This window comes from Phyllobates terribilis, unplaced genomic scaffold, assembly GCF_046119375.1.
Source record: "Phyllobates terribilis strain yellow unplaced genomic scaffold, ASM4611937v1 Scaffold_7__3_contigs__length_470593459, whole genome shotgun sequence".
NCBI lineage: Eukaryota > Metazoa > Chordata > Amphibia > Anura > Dendrobatidae > Phyllobates > Phyllobates terribilis.
In genome coordinates this window covers 419158130-419182707 of record NW_027362767.1, presented here as the reverse complement: position 1 = coordinate 419182707, position 24578 = coordinate 419158130, and positions in this window count along the sequence as shown.

The window sequence follows — 24578 nt, the reverse complement described above, 5'->3', positions numbered from 1 at the left end:
AATCTCACAGTTCCAACTTGCCAACCGTGGGACCGTCAAGTGTTCAGCACTCAAACCGTAACAGAACCACAGTATCTGCTGGTAACATCAATTTTGCGGAATCATTTCACCACTTTTTTAGCCCATCCTTTGCAAGGCCACAGGAGACAAGAAGTCTGACACATAGTCAACGCCTAGAGACGATGGTACAGGAGTATCTCCAAGTAAACATTGAAGCCACGACTGTGTCACTGGACCCTTGCTCTTTTTGGGCTTCCAATCTGGATAAATGGCCGGAGCTAGCCACTTACGCCTTGGAGATCTTGTCATGCCCCGCAGCCAGCGTTCTGTCTGAACGTGTGTTCAGCGCTGCTGGTGGTGTGCTGACAGATAAGCGCACGCGGCTCTCCACTGATAATGTAGACAGACTCACGTTCATAAAGATGAACAAATCATGGATCCGAAACGACTTTTCTACCCCTGTGTCATCCTGGGGAGAGTAAAAGCTTGATGATTGGTTAAAATCACCCTACCAACCGTTTTAAGCTTTCAAATTACTAATCATGTTTATCTGTATCTTGACTGGAAAATAATTTGGGCTTTGTAGCAGTGTGCAGCACTGATCCTATTAGGCCATCTATACTAAAGCTTCACCAGATTTAAAATTAAAAATAATTTTTAGCTGCATCTAGCCCGGAAAATAATTTTGGGGCTCCGAGATGCGCAAGGCACATAAGTGCCTTCTTGCTGCACTACCTGCAGCATGACCCTCATATTGTCAGAATTCGAAGTAATCATGACTACTGGGTTGCCACACTCTTAGATCCCCCAAACTTTTCGATCAACCTTTTCATTTTAATAAAGACCAAAAAAATGGTCATTTTTGAAATTATAAGCATTAGCAGGTTGTTAGAAACTGAAATCAAACAGTTTTCAACTCAAAACTTTATTCTAGGTGATGTTACATTTTCACATAGGACCCCTTGTTCGAAAGGAGCTTCTGAACTCTCTCGTCCATTGAATTTGTCAGGTTTTGGATGGTTTCTGCTTCAATTGTTTTGCATGAGGACAGAATACCCTCCCAGAGCTGTTGCTTAGATGTGAACTGCCTCCCGCCATCATAGACACTCCTTTTAATGATGCTCCAAAGGTTCTGAATGGGGTAGAGGTCAGGGGAGCATGGGGGTCACACCATAAGTTTGTCCCCTTTTATGCCCATATCAGCCAGAGATGCAGATGTTTTATGTGCAGCATGAGATGGTGCATTATCATGCAGAAAAATGATCTTGCTGTGAAATACACGGTTCTTCTTCTTGAACCATGGCAGGAAGTGCTGTTTGAGAAAATCCACATACATTATGGAGTTCATCTTTAGCGCCTTCAGGGATCCTAAAGGGGCCGACAATCTCTCTCCCCATGATTCCAGCCCAAAACATTACTCCACCTCCTCCTTGTTGGCGCTGTAGACGTGTTTGCATGGGGTGTCCATCAACCAGCCATCCTCCAATCCATCCATCTGGACCATCGAGCGCTGCACGGCACTCATCCGTGAACAAAACAGTTTTGAAATCAGTCTTCATGTAATGTTTGGCCCACTGGAGCCGTTTCTGCTTGTGTGAAGTGGATAGAGGAGGTCGACAGGATGGCGCATGCACAGCTGCTAACCTCTGAAGGACCCTGCATCTTGTTGTTCGGGGGACGTTGGAGGCACAAGCAGCTTCAAAAACTTGTCTGCTGCTATGACAAGGCTTTTTTGCCGCTGCTCTTTCAACCTGACGTAATTGCCTGTAGGAAAGAGTCCTCAATTTGCCCTTATCAGCACGCACACGTGTGTACTGTGAATCAGCTACATACTTCTTGATTGCCAAGACACTTCATCCTGATCATCACACAATGTTGATTGTAGTCATGCCTTGACCTAAACACTCCACAATTTGTTGCTTCTCAGCAGCCGACACATCCTTTTTCTTTCCCATTTTGGCAGAAAATGTAGGCTGCTTAATAATGTGAGAGAGCCTTCTTAAGTTGTCTTGCCTTTCATTGGACACACCTGCCAAACTAATTAGCACAGGTGTCTGCAATTGCTTACAGTGATATAAAGAGCCCTGACACACATCACCATCAATGAGTTTAACTGACAAACAAACAAATTCTTCCCTTATCACTCCTAAACACTTTTTGTATAATAATTTGGAACGCAGTGTACATGTGCTTTTCCACAAAACACCAGTGGTTCACGTAGTGAATCTTACAGTTCTAACTTGCCAACCGTGGTCTGTATGGAGTTGTTCAATAAAGGGCCCAAAATTAAGATAACATAGATGGGAGAGGTCTCTATGAATAGGAATTCCTAAGTATTTGATACCCTGTGAGGGCCAGGCAAAGGGAAAGTTGGACTGGATGGAATCCTATATGGATTTGGGAAGGGAGACATCGAGGGCCTCAGACTTCGCTGCATTGATTTTAAAATTTTACCATGTAACAAAGTGATCTATTTCAGCCATAACAGCATGGATGGATATATGTGATTGAGTGATATATACTAGGACATCATCAGCAAATAGAGAGCACTTGTACTCGGTGCCTCCCACCTCAATCCACCTAATATTGGGGTTATGGCGAATTGATGAGAGCAGGTGCTCCGTCACTAGGATGTATAAGAGAGGGGACAGAGGACATCACTGCCTTGTCCCATTGGTGATTGTGAAAGGTGATGAAAATGTTCTGACGCACCCCCTGGGCCTTGGGACACCCGGAGCCGGACCCTTTTTGGTGGATGCTGGTGGTTGTAGTCTTCGTGGCGGCGACCCAGTTCCGTGGCTCAGGGCGGTCAAACCAGTGGCGGAACTATTTATGTGGTTTTCATGTTTAAATGTCCGACTACGCCACCCGTGGATTGCGGTCAGAGTGAACCGCCGCTACAGGGCAGACCACTGAGGCTGGTGTTGTGGGTGCAGCAGAGCGTAGCATAACTCCCCACGGGAGGAGTATAGCCTCAGGGCAGTGTATGCGGAGGATGGGGGTGATGGTGCAGGGCAGCAGCAGTAACGACACGGAGTCATTGATGCAGTTCAGGGCCTTTACTCACAGTTCTTATTATCCAGACCACGTCTGCAGGTAACGGCTGCCCACGTCGTACTGTGCTCACCAGGTGAGGGGCTCAGACAACTCCCAGATAACTTTGGAGCACTTCACAGGACCCCCTTTGTGTGTCCTTTGTCTGGCCTTTCTTACCAACACTTCTGTCCGGCTGCCTCGGGCCTCCTCTTGGTAAACTTGGCGCCAGTTTCCCTGACCCTATGTGGTGCCTTCCTAGCGGGTGTAGCGAGGGGCTGCGCCACATAAAATGTCAGAGCCTCCGGTTTCTAGCTGATGGTCGTTTCCTGCCTCCACTAGTTCGGGGACCGGTCTCCCCCTTTGGCCTGACCCCTCCACGCAGGTGGATTCGGGCGTGCGGTGGCGACTCGCCCGTCCGCACCCCTGGGATCCCTTCATTCCTCGTTCCTGGAGCCTTCTCCGCTCCTCTTCCTTCCTTCTCCCTCTTCCAGGCCTGGGCCTCTGTTACTAGGCCCGCCTCCGGAGCAGAGCTCATGCAGAGCCCCTGCTCCCTGCCACTTCTGCTCAGACTTCTCTGCACTGAACTAAGATGGTGCCCACCTTTTATACTCCCTTCTCAATGCACCCAGGAACTGCTTCCTCCCTGCTCCTGCACTACAGGGTTCCCCTTCCTCAGTGTTCCCTCCCCCCACTCCAGCCAGGGACAGGGACTGTCGTGCCCATCTCAGGGGCATATTGGTCGCCCTGCCCCACGGCAATGTGGTGTAATGCATGCAGGTGTCGGGTCCTGATCCACACTCCATCCTTACCTGAGAGTGAGATATCACACCTCTGGGTGAGGTGCAATACGTCTGTAGCAACCGAGCCCTCAGGGTGCTACAGTTCCATTTATCTTCAGCCTAGGTGACGTATTGCGATACAGGGCCGTGATTTTGGCTATAAAAGGGTCCCCTAGACCCCTACCCCAAGCTTTTTAAGAGAATCATATATGGCGTGCCAGGAGACTCTATGGAATGCTTTCTCAGCATCCAACGAGAGTATCTAATTACAAATTTTTAACTGCATCTAGCCCAGGAAATACTTTGTGCCTAGTAGCAGTGTCTGCTAGTGAGCGGATTATCCCGGCTGTTAAGCAAGCTGCACCACCTGTAGTTTAGACACTTAATTTTTTCAAAGGAAATGCTTCGGGACCATGGGATACTTAGTGAAGAGCATCAGGAGGCACCCCAAGGCATAGGGGCTGGGACTGGCAGTAGGATGCCCTGCGGTGGACAGCCGAGCTCGATCCTTATAAAAGCTTTTTAACTGCAGCAGCTTTAGTGGACGCTACTGGAGCTGGAATTACCGCGGCTGCTGGCATGAGACTTGCCCTCCAATAGATCCTTGTAAATGGATTTAAAGTGTATTCATTCAAATTAGAGAGACAATTTAAATTAAAAAGCTTAGAGCTGCCTCCACCACAGGGGGGCTCGCTCGACCCACCAGCGGACAGGCACCAGTATTGGGAGAGGGGGGCTGGCCGTCAGGGTTCACCGCGGCTCTGGCACAAACCCGGCGACACGGAGGTGGCACGGGCAGGAGCGGACTGGCCGTGTCGGCTTCTCACTTTTTGGATTTTAGAAGGGCATGACATGCCTATATCTGTGTCTCCCCCTCCTTTTACTCCTCCACCTCTTTTATTTTCGCATGACTATATGTACTTGTCACTTTTCCATGTGTTAGTTATGTCTTCTGAGCAGTTTGTCAGCTTTTGGACACCTTTGAAGGTGTTTTCTATGTGTTTCTATGTGTTTTTGTTTGCCTGCCATTGGTTTTAACGGTGTTCGAAGGTGTTCGACGAACAGTTCGACGAACAGTTCGGCGAACACACGGGTGTTCGACGAACCGAACCGAACTCGAACACTACGGGGGTGGCTCAACACTAGTTATGAAGCGTATATTTTTGTTAGCCAGGCGCGCGCCCCATATTTCTATTGCTACCACTATTGGGAAAAATTATTTTCAGGGCTAGATGCAGCTAAAAATTATTATTAATTTCAAAGCTGGTGGAGCTTGGTATAGATGGCCTAATAATACAATGAGTCCCACACACTGCTAGAAGCCCAAATATTTTTTCAGAGCTAGATGCAGATAAAAATTATTTTTAATTTGCAACCTGATGGAGGTCAGTATAGATGAACTAATAGACCCAGTCCCACACACTGCTAGAAGCCCAAATATTTTTTCAGAGCAAGATGAAGAAAAAAATTATATTCAATTTGCAACCTGATGGAGGTCAGTATAGATGGACTAATAGAACAAGTCCCACTCACTGCTAGAAGCCCAAATATTTTTTCAGAGCTAGATGCAGATAAAAATTATTTTTAATTTGCAACCTGATGGAGGTCAGTATAGATGGACTAATAGACCAAGTCCCATACACTGCTAGAAGCCCAAACATTTTTTCAGAAGTAGATGCAGAAAAAAATTATATTCAAATTGCAACCTGATGGAGGTCAGTATAGATGGACTAATAGAACAAGTCCCACACACTGCTAGAAGGCCAAATATTTTTTCAGAGCTAGATGCAGATATAAATTATTTTTAATTTGCAACCTGATGGAGGTCAGTATAGATGGACTAATAGAGAAAGTCCCACACACTGCTAGAAGGCCAAATATTTTTTCAGAGCTAGATGCAGAAAAAAATGATATTCAGTTTGCAACCTGATGGAGGTCAGTATAGATGGACTAATAGAACAAGTCCCACACACTGCTAGAAGCCCAAATTTTTTTTCAGAGGTAGATGCAGAAAAAAATGATATTCAGTTTGCAACCTGATGGAGGTCAGTATAGATGGACTAATAGAACAAGTCCCACACACTGCTAGAAGCCCAAATATTTTTCCAGAGCTAGATGCAGATAAAAATTATTTTTAATTTGCAACTTGATGGAGGTCAGTATAGATGGACTAATAGAGAAAGTCCCACACACTGCTAGAAGGCCAAATATTTTTTCAGAGCTAGATGCAGACAAAAAATTATTTTTAATTTGCAACCTGATGGAGGTCAGTATAGATGGACTAATAGAGAAAGTCCCACACACTGCTAGAAGGCCAAATATTTTTTCAGAGCAAGATGCAGACAAAAAATTATTTTTAATTTGCAACCTGATGGAGGTCAGTATAGATGGACTAATAGAGAAAGTCCCACACACTGCTAGAAGGCCAAATATTTTTTCAGAGCTAGATGCAGACAAAAAATTATTTTGAATTTGCAACCTGATGGAGGTCAGTATAGATGGACTAATAGAGAAAGTCCCACACACTTCTAGAAGGCCAAATATTTTTTCAGAGCTAGATGCAGAAAAAAATGATATTCAGTTTGCAACCTGATGGAGGTCAGTATAGATGGCCTAATAGAACAAGTCCCACACACAGCTAGAAGCCCAAATATTTTTTCAGAGGTAGATGCAGATAAAATTTATTTTTAATTTGCAACCTGATGGAGGTCAGTATAGATGGACTAATAGAGAAAGTCCCACACACTGCTAGAAGGCCAAATATTTTTTCAGAGCTAGATGCAGACAAAAAATTATTTTGAATTTGCAGCGTGATGGAGGTCAGTATAGATGGACTAATAGAACAAGTCCCACACACTGCTAGAAGGCCAAATATTTTTTCAGAGCTAGATGCAGAAAAAAATTATATTCCGTTTACAACCTGATGGAGGTCAGTATAGATGGACTAATAGACGAAGTCCCACACACTGCTAGAAGCCCAAATATTTTTTCAGAGCTAGATGCAGATAAAAATTATTTTTAATTTGCAACCTGATGGAGGTCAGTGTAGATGGATTAATAGACCAAGTCCCACACACTGCTAGAAGGCCAAATATTTTTTCAGAAGTAGATGCAGAAAAAAATTATATTCAATTTGCAACCTGATGGAGGTCAGTATAGATGGACTAATAGAACAAGTCCCACACACTGCTAGAAGCCCAAATTTTTTTTCAGAGGTAGATGCAGAAAAAAATGATATTTAGTTTGCAACCTGATTGAGGTCAGTATAGATGGACTAATAGAACAAGTCCCACACACTGCTAGAAGCCCAAATATTTTTTCAGAGCTAGATGCAGAAAAAAATTATGTTCAATTTGCAACCTGATGGAGATCAGTATAGATGGACTAATAGAACAAGTCCCACACACTGCTAGAAGCCCAAATATTTTTCCAGAGCTAGATGCAGATAAAAATTATTTTTAATTTGCAGCCTGATGGAGGTCAGTATAGATGGACTAATAGAGAAGGTCCCACACACTGCTAGAAGCCCAAATTTTTTTTCTGAGGTAGGTGCAGAAAAAAATGATATTCAGTTTGCAACCTGATGGAGGTCAGTATAGATGGACTAACAGAACAAGTCCCACACACAGCTAGAAGCCCAAATATTTTTTCAGAGCTAGATGCAGATAAAAATTATTTTTAATTTGCAACCTGATGGAGATCAGTATAGATGGACTAATAGACCAAGTCCAACACACTACTAGAAGCCCAAACATTTTTTCAGAAGTAGATGCAGAAAAAAATTATATTCAATTTGCAACCTGATGGAGGTCAGTATAGATGGACCAATAGAACAAGTCCCACACACTGCTAGAAGGCCAAATATTTTTTCAGAGGTAGATGCAGATAAAAATTATTTTTAATTTGCAGCCTGATGGAGGTCAGTATAGATGGACTAATAGAGAAAGTCCCACACACTGCTAGAAGCCCAAACATTTTTTCAGAAGTAGATGCAGAAAAAATGATACTCAATTTGCAACCTGATGGCGGTCAGTATAGATGGCCTAATAGAACAAGTCCCACACACTGCTAGAAGGTCAAATATTTTTTCAGAGCTAGATGCAGATAAAAATTATTTTTAATTTGCAACCTGATGGAGATCAGTATAGATGGACTAATAGACCAAGTCCCACACACTGCTAGAAGCCCAAACATTTTTTCAGAAGTAGATGCAGAAAAAAATGATATTCAGTTTGCAACCTGATGGAGGTCAGTATAGATGGACTAATAGAGAAAGTCCCACACACTGCTAGAAGGCCAAATATTTTTTCAGAGCTAGATGCAGACAAAAAATTATTTTTAATTTGCAACCTGATGGAGGTCAGTATAGATAGACTAATAGAGAAAGTCCCACACACTGGTAGAAGGCCAAATATTTTTTCAGAGCTAGATGCAGATATAAATTATTTTTAATTTGCAACCTGATGGAGGTCAGTATAGATGGACTAATAGAGAAAGTCCCACACACTGCTAGAAGGCCAAATATTCTTTCAGAGCTAGATGCGGAAAAAAATTATATTCAGTTTGCAACCTGATGGAGGTCAGTATAGATGGACTAGTAGAACAAGTCCCACACACAGCTAGAAGCCCAAATATTTTTTCAGACCTAGATGCAGATAAAAATTATTTTTAATTTGCAACCTGATGGAGATCAGTATAGATGGACTAATAGACCAAGTCCCACACACTGCTAGAAGCCCAAACATTTTTTCAGAAGTAGATGCAGAAAAAAATGATATTCAATTTGCAACCTGATGGAGGTCAGTATAGATGGCAAAATAGAACAAGTCCCACACACTGCTAGAAGGCCAAATATTTTTTCAGAGGTAGATGAAGATAAAAATTATTTTTAATTTGCAGCCTGATGGAGGTCAGTATAGATGGACTAATAGAGAAAGTCCCACACACTGCTAGAAGGCCAAATATTTTTTCAGAGCTAGATGCAGACAAAAAATTATTTTTAATTTGCAACCTGATGGAGGTCAGTATAGATGGACTAATAGAGAAAGTCCCACACACTGCTAGAAGGCCAAATATTTTTTCAGAGCTAGAAGCCGGTATAAATTATTTTTAATTTGCAACCTGATGGAGGTCAGTATAGATGGACTAATAGAGAAAGTCCCACACACTGCTAGAAGGCCAAATATTTTTTCAGAGCTAGATGCAGAGAAAAATTATATTCAGTTTGCAACCTGATGGAGGTCAGTATAGATGGACTAATAGAACAAGTCCCACACACAGCTAGAAGCCCAAATATTTTTTCAGAGCTAGATGCAGATAAAAATTATTTTTAATTTGCAACCTGATGGAGATCAGTATAGATGGACTAATAGACCAAGTCCCACACACTGCTAGAAGCCCAAACATTTTTTCAGAAGTAGATGCAGAAAAAAATGATATTCAATTTGCAACCTAATGGAGGTCAGTATAGATGGCCTAATAGAACAAGTCCTACACACTGCTAGAAGGCGAAATATTTTTTCAGAGGTAGATGCAGATAAAAATTATTTTTAATTTGCAGCCTGATGGAGGTCAGTATAGATGGACTAATAGAGAAAGTCCCACACACTGCTAGAAGGCCAAATATTTTTTCAGAGCTAGATGCAGACAAAAAATTATTTTTAATTTGCAACCTGATGGAGATCAGTATAGATGGACTAATAGACCAAGTCCCACACACTGCTAGAAGCCCAAACATTTTTTCAGAAGTAGATGCAGAAAAAAATGATATTGAATTTGCAACCTGATGGAGGTCAGTATAGATGGCCTAATAGAACAAGTCCCACACACTGCTAGAAGGCCAAATATTTTTTCAGAGCTAGATGCAGATAAAAATTATTTTTAATTTGCAACCTGATGGAGATCAGTATAGATGGACTAATAGACCAAGTCCCACACACTGCTAGAAGCCCAAACATTTTTTCAGAAGTAGATGCAGAAAAAAATGATATTCAGTTTGCAACCTGATGGAGGTCAGTATAGATGGACTAATAGAACAAGTCCCACACACTGCTAGAAGGCCAAATATTTTTTCAGAGCTAGATGCAGACAAAAAATTATTTTTAATTTGCAACCTGATGGAGGTCAGTATAGATGGACTAATAGAGAAAGTCCCACACACTGCAAGAAGGCTAAATATTTTTTCAGAGCTAGATGCAGATATAAATTATTTTTAATTTGCAACCTGATGGAGGTCAGTATAGATGGACTAATAGAGAAAGTCCCACACACTGCTAGAAGGCCAAATATTTTTTCAGAGCTAGATGCAGAAAAAAATTATATTCAGTTTGCAACCTGATGGAGGTCAGTATAGATGGACTAATAGAACAAGTCCCACACACAGCTAGAAACCCAAATATTTTTTCAGAGCTAGATGCAGATAAAAATTATTTTTAATTTGCAACCTGATGGAGATCAGTATAGATGGACTAATAGACCAAGTCCCACACACTGCTAGAAGACCAAACATTTTTTCAGAAGTTGATGCAGAAAAAAATGATATTCAATTTGCAACCTGATGGAGGTCAGTATAGATGGACTAATAGAGAAAGTCCCACACACTGCTAGAAGGCCAAATATTTTTTCAGAGCTAGATGCAGACAAAAAATTATTTTTAATTTGCAACCTGATGGAGGTCAGTATAGATGGACTAATAGAGAAAGTCCCACACACTGCTAGAAGGCCAAATATTTTTTCAGAGCTAGATGCAGATATAAATTATTTTTAATTTGCAACCTGATGGAGGTCAGTATAGATGGACTAATAGAACAAGTCCCACACACTGCTAGAAGGCGAAATATTTTTTCAGAGGTAGATGCAGATAAAAATTATTTTTAATTTGCAGCCTGATGGAGGTCAGTATAGATGGACTAATAGAGAAAGTCCCACACACTGCTAGAAGGCCAAATATTTTTTCAGAGCTAGATGCAGAAAAAAATTATTTTTAATTTGCAACCTGATGGAGATCAGTATAGATGGACTAATAGAAAAAGTCCCACACACTGCTAGAAGCCCAAACATTTTTTCAGAAGTAGATGCAGAAAAAAATGATATTGAATTTGCAACCTGATGGAGGTCAGTATAGATGGCCTAATAGAACAAGTCCCACACACTGCTAGAAGGCCAAATATTTTTTCAGAGCTAGATGCAGATAAAAATTATTTTTAATTTGCAACCTGATGGAGATCAGTATAGATGGACTAATAGACCAAGTCCCACACACTGCTAGAAGCCCAAACATTTTTTCAGAGCTAGATGCAGAAAAAAATGATATTCAGTGTGCAACCTGATGGAGGTCAGTATAGATGGACTAATAGAACAAGTCCCACACACAGCTAGAAGCCCAAATATTTTTTCAGAGCTAGATGCAGATAAAAATTATTTTTAATTTGCAACCTGATGGAGATCAGTATAGATGGACTAATAGACCAAGTCCCACACACTGCTAGAAGCCCAAACATTTTTTCAGAAGTAGATGCAGAAAAAAATTATATTGAATTTGCAACCTGATGGAGGTCAGTATAGATGGCCTAATAGAACAAGTCCCACACACTGCTAGAATTCCAAATATTTTTTCAGAGCTAGATGCAGATAAAAATTATTTTTAATTTGCAACCTGATGGAGATCAGTATAGATGGACTAATAGACCAAGTCCCACACACTGCTAGAAGCCCAAACATTTTTTCAGAAGTAGATGCAGAAAAAAATGATATTCAGTTTGCAACCTGATGGAGGTCAGTATAGATGGACTAATAGAACAAGTCCCACACACTGCTAGAAGGCCAAATATTTTTTCAGAGGTAGATGCAGATAAAAATTATTTTTAATTTGCAGCCTGATGGAGGTCAGTATAGATGGACTAATAGAGAAAGTCCCACACACTGCTAGAAGGCCAAATATTTTTTCAGAGCTAGATGCAGACAAAAAATTATTTTTAATTTGCAACCTGATGGAGGTCAGTATAGATGGACTAATAGAGAAAGTCCCACACACTGCTAGAAGGCTAAATATTTTTTCAGAGCTAGATGCAGATATAAATTATTTTTAATTTGCAACCTGATGGAGGTCAGTATAGATGGACTAATAGAGAAAGTCCCACACACTGCTAGAAGGCCAAATATTTTTTCAGAGCTAGATGCAGAAAAAAATTATATTCAGTTTGCAACCTGATGGAGGTCAGTATAGATGGACTAATAGAACAAGTCCCACACACAGCTAGAAGCCCAAATATTTTTTCAGAGCTAGATGCAGATAAAAATTATTTTTAATTTGCAACCTGATGGAGATCAGTATAGATGGACTAATTTACCAAGTCCCACACACTGCTAGAAGCCCAAACATTTTTTCAGAAGTAGATGCAGAAAAAAATGATATTCAGTTTGCAACCTGATGGAGGTCAGTATAGATGGACTAATAGAACAAGTCCCACACACTGCTAGAAGGCCAAATATTTTTTCAGAGGTAGAAGCAGATAAAAATTATTTTTAATTTGCAGCCTGATGGAGGTCAGTATAGATGGACTAATAGAGAAAGTCCCACACATTGCTAGAAAGCCAAATATTTTTTCAGAGCTAGATGCAGACAAAAAATTATTTTTAATTTGCAACCTGATGGAGGTCAGTATAGATGGACTAATAGAGAAAGTCCCACACACTGCTAGAAGGCCAAATATTTTTTCAGAGCTAGATGCAGGAAAAAATTATATTCAGTTTGCAACCTGATGGAGGTCAGTATAGATGGACTAATAGAACAAGTCCCACACACAGCTAGAAGCCCAAATATTTTTTCAGACCTAGATGCAGATAAAAATTATTTTTAATTTGCAACCTGATGGAGATCAGTATAGATGGACTAATAGACCAAGTCCCACACACTGCTAGAAGCCCAAACATTTTTTCAGAAGTACATGCAGAAAAAAATGATATTCAATTTGCAACCTGATGGAGGTCAGTATAGATGGCCTAATAGAACAAGTCCCTCACACTGCTAGAAGGCCAAATATTTTTTCAGAGGTAGATGCAGATAAAAATTATTTTTAATTTGCAGCCTGATGGAGGTCAGTATAGATGGACTAATAGAGAAAGTCCCACGCACTGCTAGAAGGCCAAACATTTTTTCAGAGCTAGATGCAGATATTAATTATTTTTAATTTGCAACCTGATGGAGGTCAGTATAGATGGACTAATAGAGAAAGTCCCACACACTGCTAGAAGGCCAAATATTTTTTCAGAGCTAGATGCAGAAAAAAATTATATTCAGTTTGCAAACTGATGGAGGTCAGTATAGATGGACTAATAGAACAACTCCCACACACAGCTAGAAGCCCAAATATTTTTTCCGAGCTAGATGCAGATAAAAATTATTTTTAATTTGCAACCTGATGGAGATCAGTATAGATGGACTAATAGACCAAGTCCCACACACTGCTAGAAGCCCAAACATTTTTTCAGAAGTAGATGCAGAAAAAAATGATATTCAGTTTGCAACCTGATGGAGGTCAGTATAGATGGACTAATAGAACAAGTCCCACACACTGCTAGAAGGCCAAATATTTTTTCAGAGGTAGAAGCAGATAAAAATAATTTTTAATTTGCAGCCTGATGGAGGTCAGTATTGATGGACTAATAGAGAAAGTCCCACACACTGCTAGAAGGCCAAATATTTTTTCAGAGCTAGATGCAGACAAAAAATTATTTTTAATTTGCAACCTGATGGAGGTCAGTATAGATGGACTAATAGAGAAAGTCCCACACACTGTTAGAAGGCCAAATATTTTTTCAGAGCTAGATGCAGATATAAATTATTTTTAATTTGCAACCTGATGGAGGTCAGTATAGATGGACTAATAGAGAAAGTCCCACACACTGCTAGAAGGCCAAATATTTTTTCAGAGCTAGATGCAGATAAAAATTATTTTTAATTTCCAGCCTGATGGAGGTCAGTATAGATGGACTAATAGAGAAAGTCCCACACACTGCTAGAAGGCCAAATATTTTTTCAGAGCTAGATGCAGACAAAAAATTATTTTTAATTTGCAACCTGATGGAGGTCAGTATAGATGGACTAATAGAGAAAGTCCCACACACTGCTAGAAGGCTAAATATTTTTTCGGAGCTAGATGCAGATATAAATTATTTTTAATTTGCAACCTGATGGAGGTCAGTATAGATGGACTAATAGAGAAAGTCCCACACACTGCTAGAAGGCCAAATATTTTTTCAGAGCTAGATGCAGAAAAAAATTATATTCAGTTTGCAACCTGATGGAGGTCAGTATAGATGGACTAATAGAACAAGTCCCACACACAGCTAGAAGCCCAAATATTTTTTCAGAGCTAGATGCAGATAAAAATTATTTTTAATTTGCAACCTGATGGAGATCAGTATAGATGGACTATTTTACCAAGTCCCACACACTGCTAGAAGCCCAAACATTTTTTCAGAAGTAGATGCAGAATAAAATGATATTCAGTTTGCAACCTGATGGAGGTCAGTATAGATGGACTAATAGAACAAGTCCCACACACTGCTAGAAGGCCAAGTATTTTTTCAGAGGTAGAAGCAGATAAAAATTATTTTTAATTTGCAGCCTGATGGAGGTCAGTATAGATGGACTAATAGAGAAAGTCCCACACACTGCTAGAAAGCCAAATATTTTTTCAGAGCTAGATGCAGACAAAAAATTATTTTTAATTTGCAACCTGATGGAGGTCAGTATAGATGGACTAATAGAGAAAGTCCCACACACTGCTAGAAGGCCAAATATTTTTTCAGAGCTAGATGCAGAAAAAAATTATATTCAGTTTGCAACCTGATGGAGGTCAGTATAGATGGACTAATAGAACAAGTCCCACACACAGCTAGAATCCCAAATATTTTTTCAGAGCTAGATGCAGATAAAAATTATTTTTAATTTGCAACCTGATGGAGATCAGTATAGATGGACTAATAGACCAAGTCCCACACACTGCTAGAAGCCCAAACATTTTTTCAGTAGTTGATGCAGAAAAAAATGATATTCAAGTTGCAACCTGATGGAGGTCAGTATAGATGGCCTAATAGAACAAGTCCCACACACTGCTAGAAGGCCAAATATTTTTTCAGAGGTAGATGCAGATAAAAATTATTTTTAATTTGCAGCCTGATGGAGGTCAGTATAGATGGACTAATAGAGAAAGTCCCACACACTGCTAGAAGGCCAAATATTTTTTCAAAGCTAGATGCAGACAAAAAATTATTTTTAATTTGCAACCTGATGGAGGTCAGTATAGATGGACTAATAGAGAAAGTCCCACACACTGCTAGAAGGCCAAATATTTTTTCAGAGCTAGATGCAGATATAAATTATTTTTAATTTGCAACCTGATGGAGGTCAGTATAGATGGACTAATAGAGAAAGTCCCACACACTGCTAGAAGGCCAAATATTTTTTCAGAGCTAGATGCAGAAAAAAATTATATTCAGTTTGCAACCTGATGGAGGTCAGTATAGATGGACTAATAGAACAAGTCCCACACACAGCTAGAAGCCCAAATATTTTTTCAGAGCTAGATGCAGATAAAAATTATTTTTAATTTGCAACCTGATGGAGATCAGTATAGATGGACTAATAGACCAAGTCCCACACACTGCTAGAAGCCCAAACATTTTTTCAGAAGTTGATGCAGAAAAAAATTATATTCAATTTCCAACCTGATGTAGGTCAGTATAGATGGCCTAATAGAACAAGTCCCACACACTGCTAGAAGGCCAAATATTTTTTCAGAGGTAGATGCAGATAAAAATTATTTTTAATTTGCAGCCTGATGGAGGTCAGTATAGATGGACTAATAGAGAAAGTCCCACACACTGCTAGAAGGCCAAATATTTTTTGAGAGCTAGATGCAGACAAAAAATTATTTTTAATTTGCAACCTGATGGAGGTCAGTATAGATGGACTAATAGAGAAAGTCCCACACACTGCTAGAAGGCCAAATATTTTTTCAGAGCGAGATGCAGAAAAAAATTATATTCAGTTTGCAACCTGATGGAGGTCAGTATAGATGGACTAATAGAACAAGTCCCACACACAGCTAGAAGCCCAAATATTTTTTCAGAGCTAGATGCAGATAAAAATTATTTTTAATTTGCAACCTGATGGAGATCAGTATAGATGGACTAATAGACCAAGTCCCACACACTGCTAGAAGCCCAAACATTTTTTCAGAAGTATATGCAGAAAAAAATGATATTCAATTTGCAACCTGATGGAGGTCAGTATAGATGGCCTAATAGAACAAGTCCCACACACTGCTAGAAGGCCAAATATTTTTTCAGAGCTAGATGCAGATAAAAATTATTTTTAATTTGCAACCTGATGGAGATCAGTATAGATGGACTAATAGACCAAGTCCCACACACTGCTAGAAGCCCAAACATTTTTTCAGAAGTAGATGCAGAAAAAAATGATATTCAATTTGCAACCTGATGGAGGTCAGTATAGATGGACTAATAGAACAAGTCCCACACACTGCTAGAAGGCCAAATATTTTTTCAGAGGTAGATGCAGATAAAAATTATTTTTAATTTGCAGCCTGATGGATGTCAGTATAGATGGAATAATAGAGAAAGTCCCACACACTGCTAGAAGGCCAAATATTTTTTCAGAGCTAGATGCAGACAAAAAATAATTTTTAATTTGCAACCTGATGGAGGTCAGTATAGATGGACTATTAGAGAAAGTCCCACACACTGCAAGAAGGCCAAATATTTTTTCAGAGCTAGATGCAGATATAAATTATTTTTAATTTGCAGCCTGATGGAGGTCAGTATACATGGACTAATAGAGAAAGTCCCACACACTGCTAGAAGGCCAAATATTTTTTCAGAGCTAGATGCAGAAAAAAATTATATTCAGTTTGCAACCTGATGGAGGTCAGTATAGATGGACTAATAGAACAAGTCCCACACACAGCTAGGTGCCCAAATATTTTTTCAGAGCAAGATGCAGAAAAAAATTATTTTTAATTTGCAACCTGATGGAGATCAGTATAGATGGACTAATAGACCAAGTCCCACACACTGCTAGAAGCCCAAACATTTTTTCAGAAGTAGATGCAGAAAAAAATGATATTGAATTTGCAACCTGATGGAGGTCGGTATAGATGGCCTAATAGAACAAGTCCCACACACTGCTAGAAGGCCAAATATTTTTTCAGAGCTAGATGCAGATAAAAATTATTTTTAATTTGCAACCTGATGGAGATCAGTATAGATGGACTAATAGACGAAGTCCCACACACTGCTAGAAGCCCAAACATTTTTTCAGAAGTAGATGCAGAAAAAAATGATATTCAGTTTGCAACCTGATGGAGGTCAGTATAGATGGACTAATAGAACAAGTCCCACACACTGCTAGAAGGCCAAATATTTTTTCAGAGGTAGATGCAGATAAAAATTATTTTTAATTTGCAGCCTGATGGAGGTCAGTATAGATGGACTAATAGAGAAAGTCCCACACACTGCTAGAAGGCCAAATATTTTTTCAGAGCTAGATGCAGACAAAAAATTATTTTTAATTTGCAACCTGATGGAGGTCAGTATAGATGGACTAATAGAGAAAGTCCCACACACTGCTAGAAGGCTAAATATTTTTTCAGAGCTAGATGCAGATATAAATTATTTTTAATTTGCAACCTGATGGAGGTCAGTATAGATGGACTAATAGAGAAAGTCCCACACACTGCTAGAAGGCCAAATATTTTTTCAGAGCTAGATGCAGAAAAAAATTATATTCAGTTTGCAACCTGATGGAGGTCAGTATAGATGGACTAATAGAACAAGTCCCACACACAGCTAGAAGCCCAAATATTTTTTCAGAGCTAGATGCAGATAAAAATTATTTTTAATTTGCAACCTGATGGAGATCAGTATAGATGGACTAATAGACCAAGTCCCACACACTGCTAGAAGCCCAAACATTTTTTCAGAAGTAGATGCAGAAAAAAATGATATTCAGTTTGCAACCTGATGGAGGTCAGTATAGATGGACTAATAGAACAAGTCCCACACACTGCTAGAAGGCCAAATATTTTTTCAGAGGTAGAAGCAGATAAAAATTATTTTTAATTTGCAGCCTGATGGAGGTCAGTATAGATGGACTAATAGAGAAAGTCCCACACACTGCTAGAAGGCCAAATATTTTTTCAGAGCTAGATGCAGACAAAAAATTATTTTTAATTTGCAACCTGATGGAAGTCAGTATAGATGGACTAATAGAGAAAGTCCCACATACTGTTAGAAGGCCAAATATTTTTTCAGAGCTAGATGCAGATATAAATTATTTTTAATTTGCAACCTGATGGAGGTCAGTATAGATGGACTAATAGAGAAAGTCCCACACACTGCTAGAAGGCCAAATATTTTTTCAGAGCTAGATGCAGAAAAAAATTATATTCAGTTTGCAACCTGATGGAGGTCAGTATAGATGGACTAATAGAACAAGTCCCACACACAGCTAGAAGCCCAAATATTTTTTCAGACCTAGATGCAGATAAAAATTATTTTTAATTTGCAACCTGATGGAGATCAGTATAGATGGACTAATAGACCAAGTCCCACACACTGCTAGAAGCCCAAACATTTTTTCAGAAGTAGATGCAGAAAAAAATGATAATCAATTTGCAACCTGATGGAGGTCAGTATAGATGGCCTAATAGAACAAGTCCCACACACTGCTAGAAGGCCAAATATTTTTTCAGAGGTAGATGCAGATAAAAATTATTTTTAATTTGCAGCCTGATGGAGGTCAGTATAGATGGACTAATAGAGAAAGTCCCACACACTGCTAGAAGGCCAAATATTTTTTCAGAGCTAGATGCAGACAAAAAATTATTTTTAATTTGCAACCTGATGGAGGTCAGTATAGATGGACTAATAGAGAAAGTCCCACACACTGCTAGAAGGCCAAATATTTTTTCAGAGCTAGATGCAGATATAAATTATTTTTAATTTGCAACCTGATGGAGGTCAGTATAGATGGACTAATAGAGAAAGTCCCACACACTGCTAGAAGGCCAAATATTTTTTCAGAGCTAGATGCAGAAAAAAATTATATTCAGTTTGCAACCTGATGGAGGTCAGTATAGATGGACTAATAGAACAAGTCCCACACACAGCTAGAATCCCAAATATTTTTTCAGAGCTAGATGCAGATAAAAATTATTTTTAATTTGCAACCTGATGGAGATCAGTATAGATGGACTAATAGACCAAGTCCCACACACTGCTAGAAGCCCAAACATTTTTTCAGAAATTGATGCAGAAAAAAATGATATTCAAGTTGCAACCTGATGGAGGTCAGTATAGATGGCCTAATAGAACAAGTCCCACACACTGCTAGAAGGCCAAATATTTTTTCAGAGGTAGATGCAGATAAAAATTATTTTTAATTTGCAGCCTGATGGAGGTCAGTATAGATGGACTAATAGAGAAAGTCCCACACACTGCTAGAAGGCCAAATATTTTTTCAGAGCTAGATGCAGACAAAAAATTATTTTTAATTTGCAACCTGATGGAGGTCAGTATAGATGGACTAATAGAGAAAGTCCCACACACTGCTAGAAGGCCAAATATTTTTTCAGAGCTAGATGCAGATATAAATTATTTTTAATTTGCAACCTGATGGAGGTCAGTATAGATGGACTAATAGAGAAAGTCCCACACACTGCTAGAAGGCCAAATATTTTTTCAGAGCTAGATGCAGAAAAAAATTATATTCAGTTTGCAACCTGATTGAGGTCAGTATAGATGGACTAATAGAGAAAGTCCCACACACTGCTAGAAGGCTAAATATTTTTTCAGAGCTAGATGCAGATATAAATTATTTTTAATTTGCAACCTGATGGAGGTCAGTATAGATGGACTAATAGAGAAAATCCCACACACTGCTAGAAGGCCAAATATTTTTTCAGAGCTAGATGCAGAAAAAAATTATATTCAGTTTGCAACCTGATGGAGGTCAGTATAGATGGACTAATAGAACAAGTCCCACACACAGCTAGAAGCCCAAATATTTTTTCAGAGCTAGATGCAGATAAAAATTATTTTTAATTTGCAACCTGATGGAGATCAGTATAGATGGACTAATAGACCAAGTCCCACACACTGCTAGAAGCCCAAACATTTTTTCAGAAGTAGATGCAGAAAAAAATGATATTCAGTTTGCAACCTGATGGAGGTCAGTATAGATGGACTAATAGAACAAGTCCCACACACTGCTAGAAGGCCAAATATTTTTTCAGAGGTAGAAGCAGATAAAAATTATTTTTAATTTGCAGCCTGATGGAGGTCAGTATAGATGGACTAATAGAGAAAGTCCCACACACTGCTAGAAGGCCAAATATTTTTTCAGAGCTAGATGCAGACAAAAAATTATTTTTAATTTGCAACCTGATGGAGGTCAGTATAGATGGACTAATAGAGAAAGTCCCACACACTGTTAGAAGGCCAAATATTTTTTCAGAGCTAGATGCAGATATAAATTATTTTTAATTTGCAACCTGATGGAGGTCAGTATAGATGGACTAATAGAGAAAGTCCCACACACTGCTAGAAGGCCAAATATTTTTTCAGAGCTAGATGCAGAAAAAAAATATATTCAGTTTGCAACCTGATGGAGGTCAGTATAGATGGACTAATAGAACAAGTCCCACACACAGCTAGAAGCCCAAATATTTTTTCAGACCTAGATGCAGATAAAAATTATTTTTAATTTGCAACCTGATGGAGATCAGTATAGATGGACTAATAGACCAAGTCCCACACACTGCTAGAAGCCCAAACATTATTTCAGAAGTTGATGCAGAAAAAAATGATATTCAAGTTGCAACCTGATGGAGGTCAGTATAGATGGCCTAATAGAACAAGTCCCACACACTGCTAGAAGGCCAAATATTTTTTCAGAGGTAGATGCAGATAAAAATTATTTTTAATTTGCAGCCTGATGGAGGTCAGTATAGATGGACTAATAGAGAAAGTCCCACACACTGCTAGAAGGCCAAATATTTTTTCAGAGCTAGATGCAGACAAAAAATTATTTTTAATTTGCAACCTGATGGAGGTCAGTATAGATGGACTAATAGAGAAAGTCCCACACACTGCTAGAAGGCCAAATATTTTTTCAGAGCTAGATGCAGATATAAATTATTTTTAATTTGCAACCTGATGGAGGTCAGTATAGATGGACTAATAGAGAAAGTCCCACACACTGCTACAAGGCCAAATATTTTTTCAGAGCTAGATGCAGAAAAAAATTATATTCAGTTTGCAACCTGATGGAGGTCAGTATAGATGGACTAATAGAACAAGTCCCACACACAGCTAGAATCCCAAATATTTTTTCAGAGCTAGATGCAGATAAAAATTATTTTTAATTTGCAACCTGATGGAGATCAGTATAGATGGACTAATAGACCAAGTCCCACACACTGCTAGAAGCCCAAACATTTTTTCAGAAGTTGATGCAGAAAAAAATGATATTCAAGTTGCAACCTGATGGAGGTCAGTATAGATGGCCTAATAGAACAAGTCCCACACACTGCTAGAAGGCCAAATATTTTTTCAGAGGTAGATGCAGATAAAAATTATTTTTAATTTGCAGCCTGATGGAGGTCAGTATAGATGGACTAATAGAGAAAGTCCCACACACTGCTAGAAGGCCAAATATTTTTTCAGAGCTAGATGCAGACAAAAAATTATTTTTAATTTGCAACCTGATGGAGGTCAGTATAGATGGACTAATAGAGAAAGTCCCACACACTGCTAGAAGGCCAAATATTTTTTCAGAGCTAGATGCAGATATAAATTATTTTTAATTTGCAACCTGATGGAGGTCAGTATAGATGGACTAATAGAGAAAGTCCCACACACTGCTAGAAGGCCAAATATTTTTTCAGAGCTAGATGCAGAAAAAAATTATATTCAGTTTGCAACCTGATTGAGGTCAGTATAGATGGACTAATAGAACAAGACCCACACACAGCTAGAATCCCAAATATTTTTTCAGAGCTAGATGCAGATAAAAATTATTTTTAATTTGCAACCTGATGGAGATCAGTATAGATGGACTAATAGACCAAGACCCACACACTGCTAGAAGCCCAAACATTTTTTCAGAAGTTGATGCAGAAAAAAATGATATTCAAGTTGCAACCTGATGGAGGTCAGTATAGATGGCCTAATAGAACAAGTCCCACACACTGCTAGAAGGCCAAATATTTTTTCAGAGGTAGATGCAGATAAAAATTATTTTTAATTTGCAGCCTGATGGAGGTCAGTATAGATGGACTAATAGAGAAAGTCCCACACACTGCTAGAAGGCCAAATATTTTTTCAGAGCTAGATGCAGACAAAAAATTATTTTTAATTTGCAACCTGATGGAGGTCAGTATAGATGGACTAATAGAGAAAGTCCCACACACTGCTAGAAGGCCAAATATTTTTTCAGAGCTAGATGCAGATATAAATTATTTTTAATTTGCAACCTGATGGAGGTCAGTATAGATGGACTAATAGAGAAAGTCCCACACACTGCTAGAAGGCCAAATATTTTTTCAGAGCTAGATGCAGAAAAAAATTATATTCAGTTTGCAACCTGATGGAGGTCAGTATAGATGGACTAATAGAACAAGTCCCACACACAGCTAGAATCCCAAATATTTTTTCAGAGCTAGATGCAGATAAAAATTATTTTTAATTTGCAACCTGATGGAGATCAGTATAGATGGACTAATAGACCAAGTCCCACACACTGCTAGAAGCCCAAACATTTTTTCAGAAGTTGATGCAGAAAAAAATGATATTCAAGTTGCAACCTGATGGAGGTCAGTATAGATGGCCTAATAGAACAAGTCCCACACACTGCTAGAAGGCCAAATATTTTTTCAGAGGTAGATGCAGATAAAAATTATTTTTAATTTGCAGCCTGATGGAGGTCAGTATAGATGGACTAATAGAGAAAGTCCCACACACTGCTAGAAGGCCAAATATTTTTTCAGAGCTAGATGCAGACAAAAAATTATTTTTAATTTGCAACCTGATGGAGGTCAGTATAGATGGACTAATAGAGAAAGTCCCACACACTGCTAGAAGGCCAAATATTTTTTCAGAGCTAGATGCAGATATAAATTATTTTTAATTTGCAACCTGATGGAGGTCAGTATAGATGGACTAATAGAGAAAGTCCCACACACTGCTAGAAGGCCAAATATTTTTTCAGAGCTAGATGCAGAAAAAAATTATATTCAGTTTGCAACCTGATGGAGGTCAGTATAGATGGACTAATAGAACAAGTCCCACACACAGCTAGAAGCCCAAATATTTTTTCAGAGCTAGATGCAGATAAAAATTATTTTTAATTTGCAACCTGATGGAGATCAGTATAGATGGACTAATAGACCAAGTCCCACACACTGCTAGAAGCCCAAACATTTTTTCAGTAGTAGATGCAGAAAACAATGATATTCAATTTGCAACCTGATGGAGGTCAGTATAGATGGCCTAATAGAACAAGTCCCACACACTGCTAGAAGGCCAAATATTTTTTCAGAGCTAGATGCAGATAAAAATTATTTTTAATTTGCAACCTGATGGGAGATCAGTATAGATGGACTAATAGACCAAGTCCCACACACTGCTAGAAGCCCAAACATTTTTTCAGAAGTAGATGCAGAAAAAAATGATATTCAGTTTGCAACCTGATGGAGGTCAGTATAGATGGACTAATAGAACAAGTCCCACACACTGCTAGAAGGCCAAATATTTTTTCAGAGGTAGATGCAGATAAAAATTATTTTTAATTTGCAGCCTGATGGAGGTCAGTATAGATGGACTAATAGAGAAAGTCCCACACACTGCTAGAAGGCCAAATATTTTTTCAGAGCTAGATGCAGACAAAAAATTATTTTTAATTTGCAACCTGATGGAGGTCAGTATAGATGGACTAATAGAGAAAGTCCCACACACTGCTAGAAGGCTAAATATTTTTTCAGAGCTAGATGCAGATATAAATTATTTTTAATTTGCAACCTGATGGAGGTCAGTATAGATGGACTAATAGAGAAAGTCCCACACACTGCTAGAAGGCCAAATATTTTTTCAGAGCTAGATGCAGAAAAAAATTATATTCAGTTTGCAACCTGATGGAGGTCAGTATAGATGGACTAATAGAACAAGTCACACACACAGCTAGAAGCCCAAATATTTTTTCAGAGCTAGATGCAGATAAAAATTATTTTTAATTTGCAACCTGATGGAGATCAGTATAGATGGACTAATAGACCAAGTCCCACACACTGCTAGAAGCCCAAACATTTTTTCAGAAGTAGATGCAGAAAAAAATGATATTCAGTTTGCAACCTGATGGAGGTCAGTATAGATGGACTAATAGAACAAGTCCCACACACTGCTAGAAGGCCAAATATTTTTTCAGAGGTAGAAGCAGATAAAAATTATTTTTAATTTGCAGCCTGATGGAGGTCAGTATAGATGGACTAATAGAGAAAGTCCCACACACTGCTAGAAGGCCAAATATTTTTTCAGAGCTAGATGCAGACAAAAAATTATTTTTAATTTGCAACCTGATGGAGGTCAGTATAGATGGACTAATAGAGAAAGTCCCACATACTGTTAGAAGGCCAAATATTTTTTCAGAGCTAGATGCAGATATAAATTATTTTTAATTTGCAA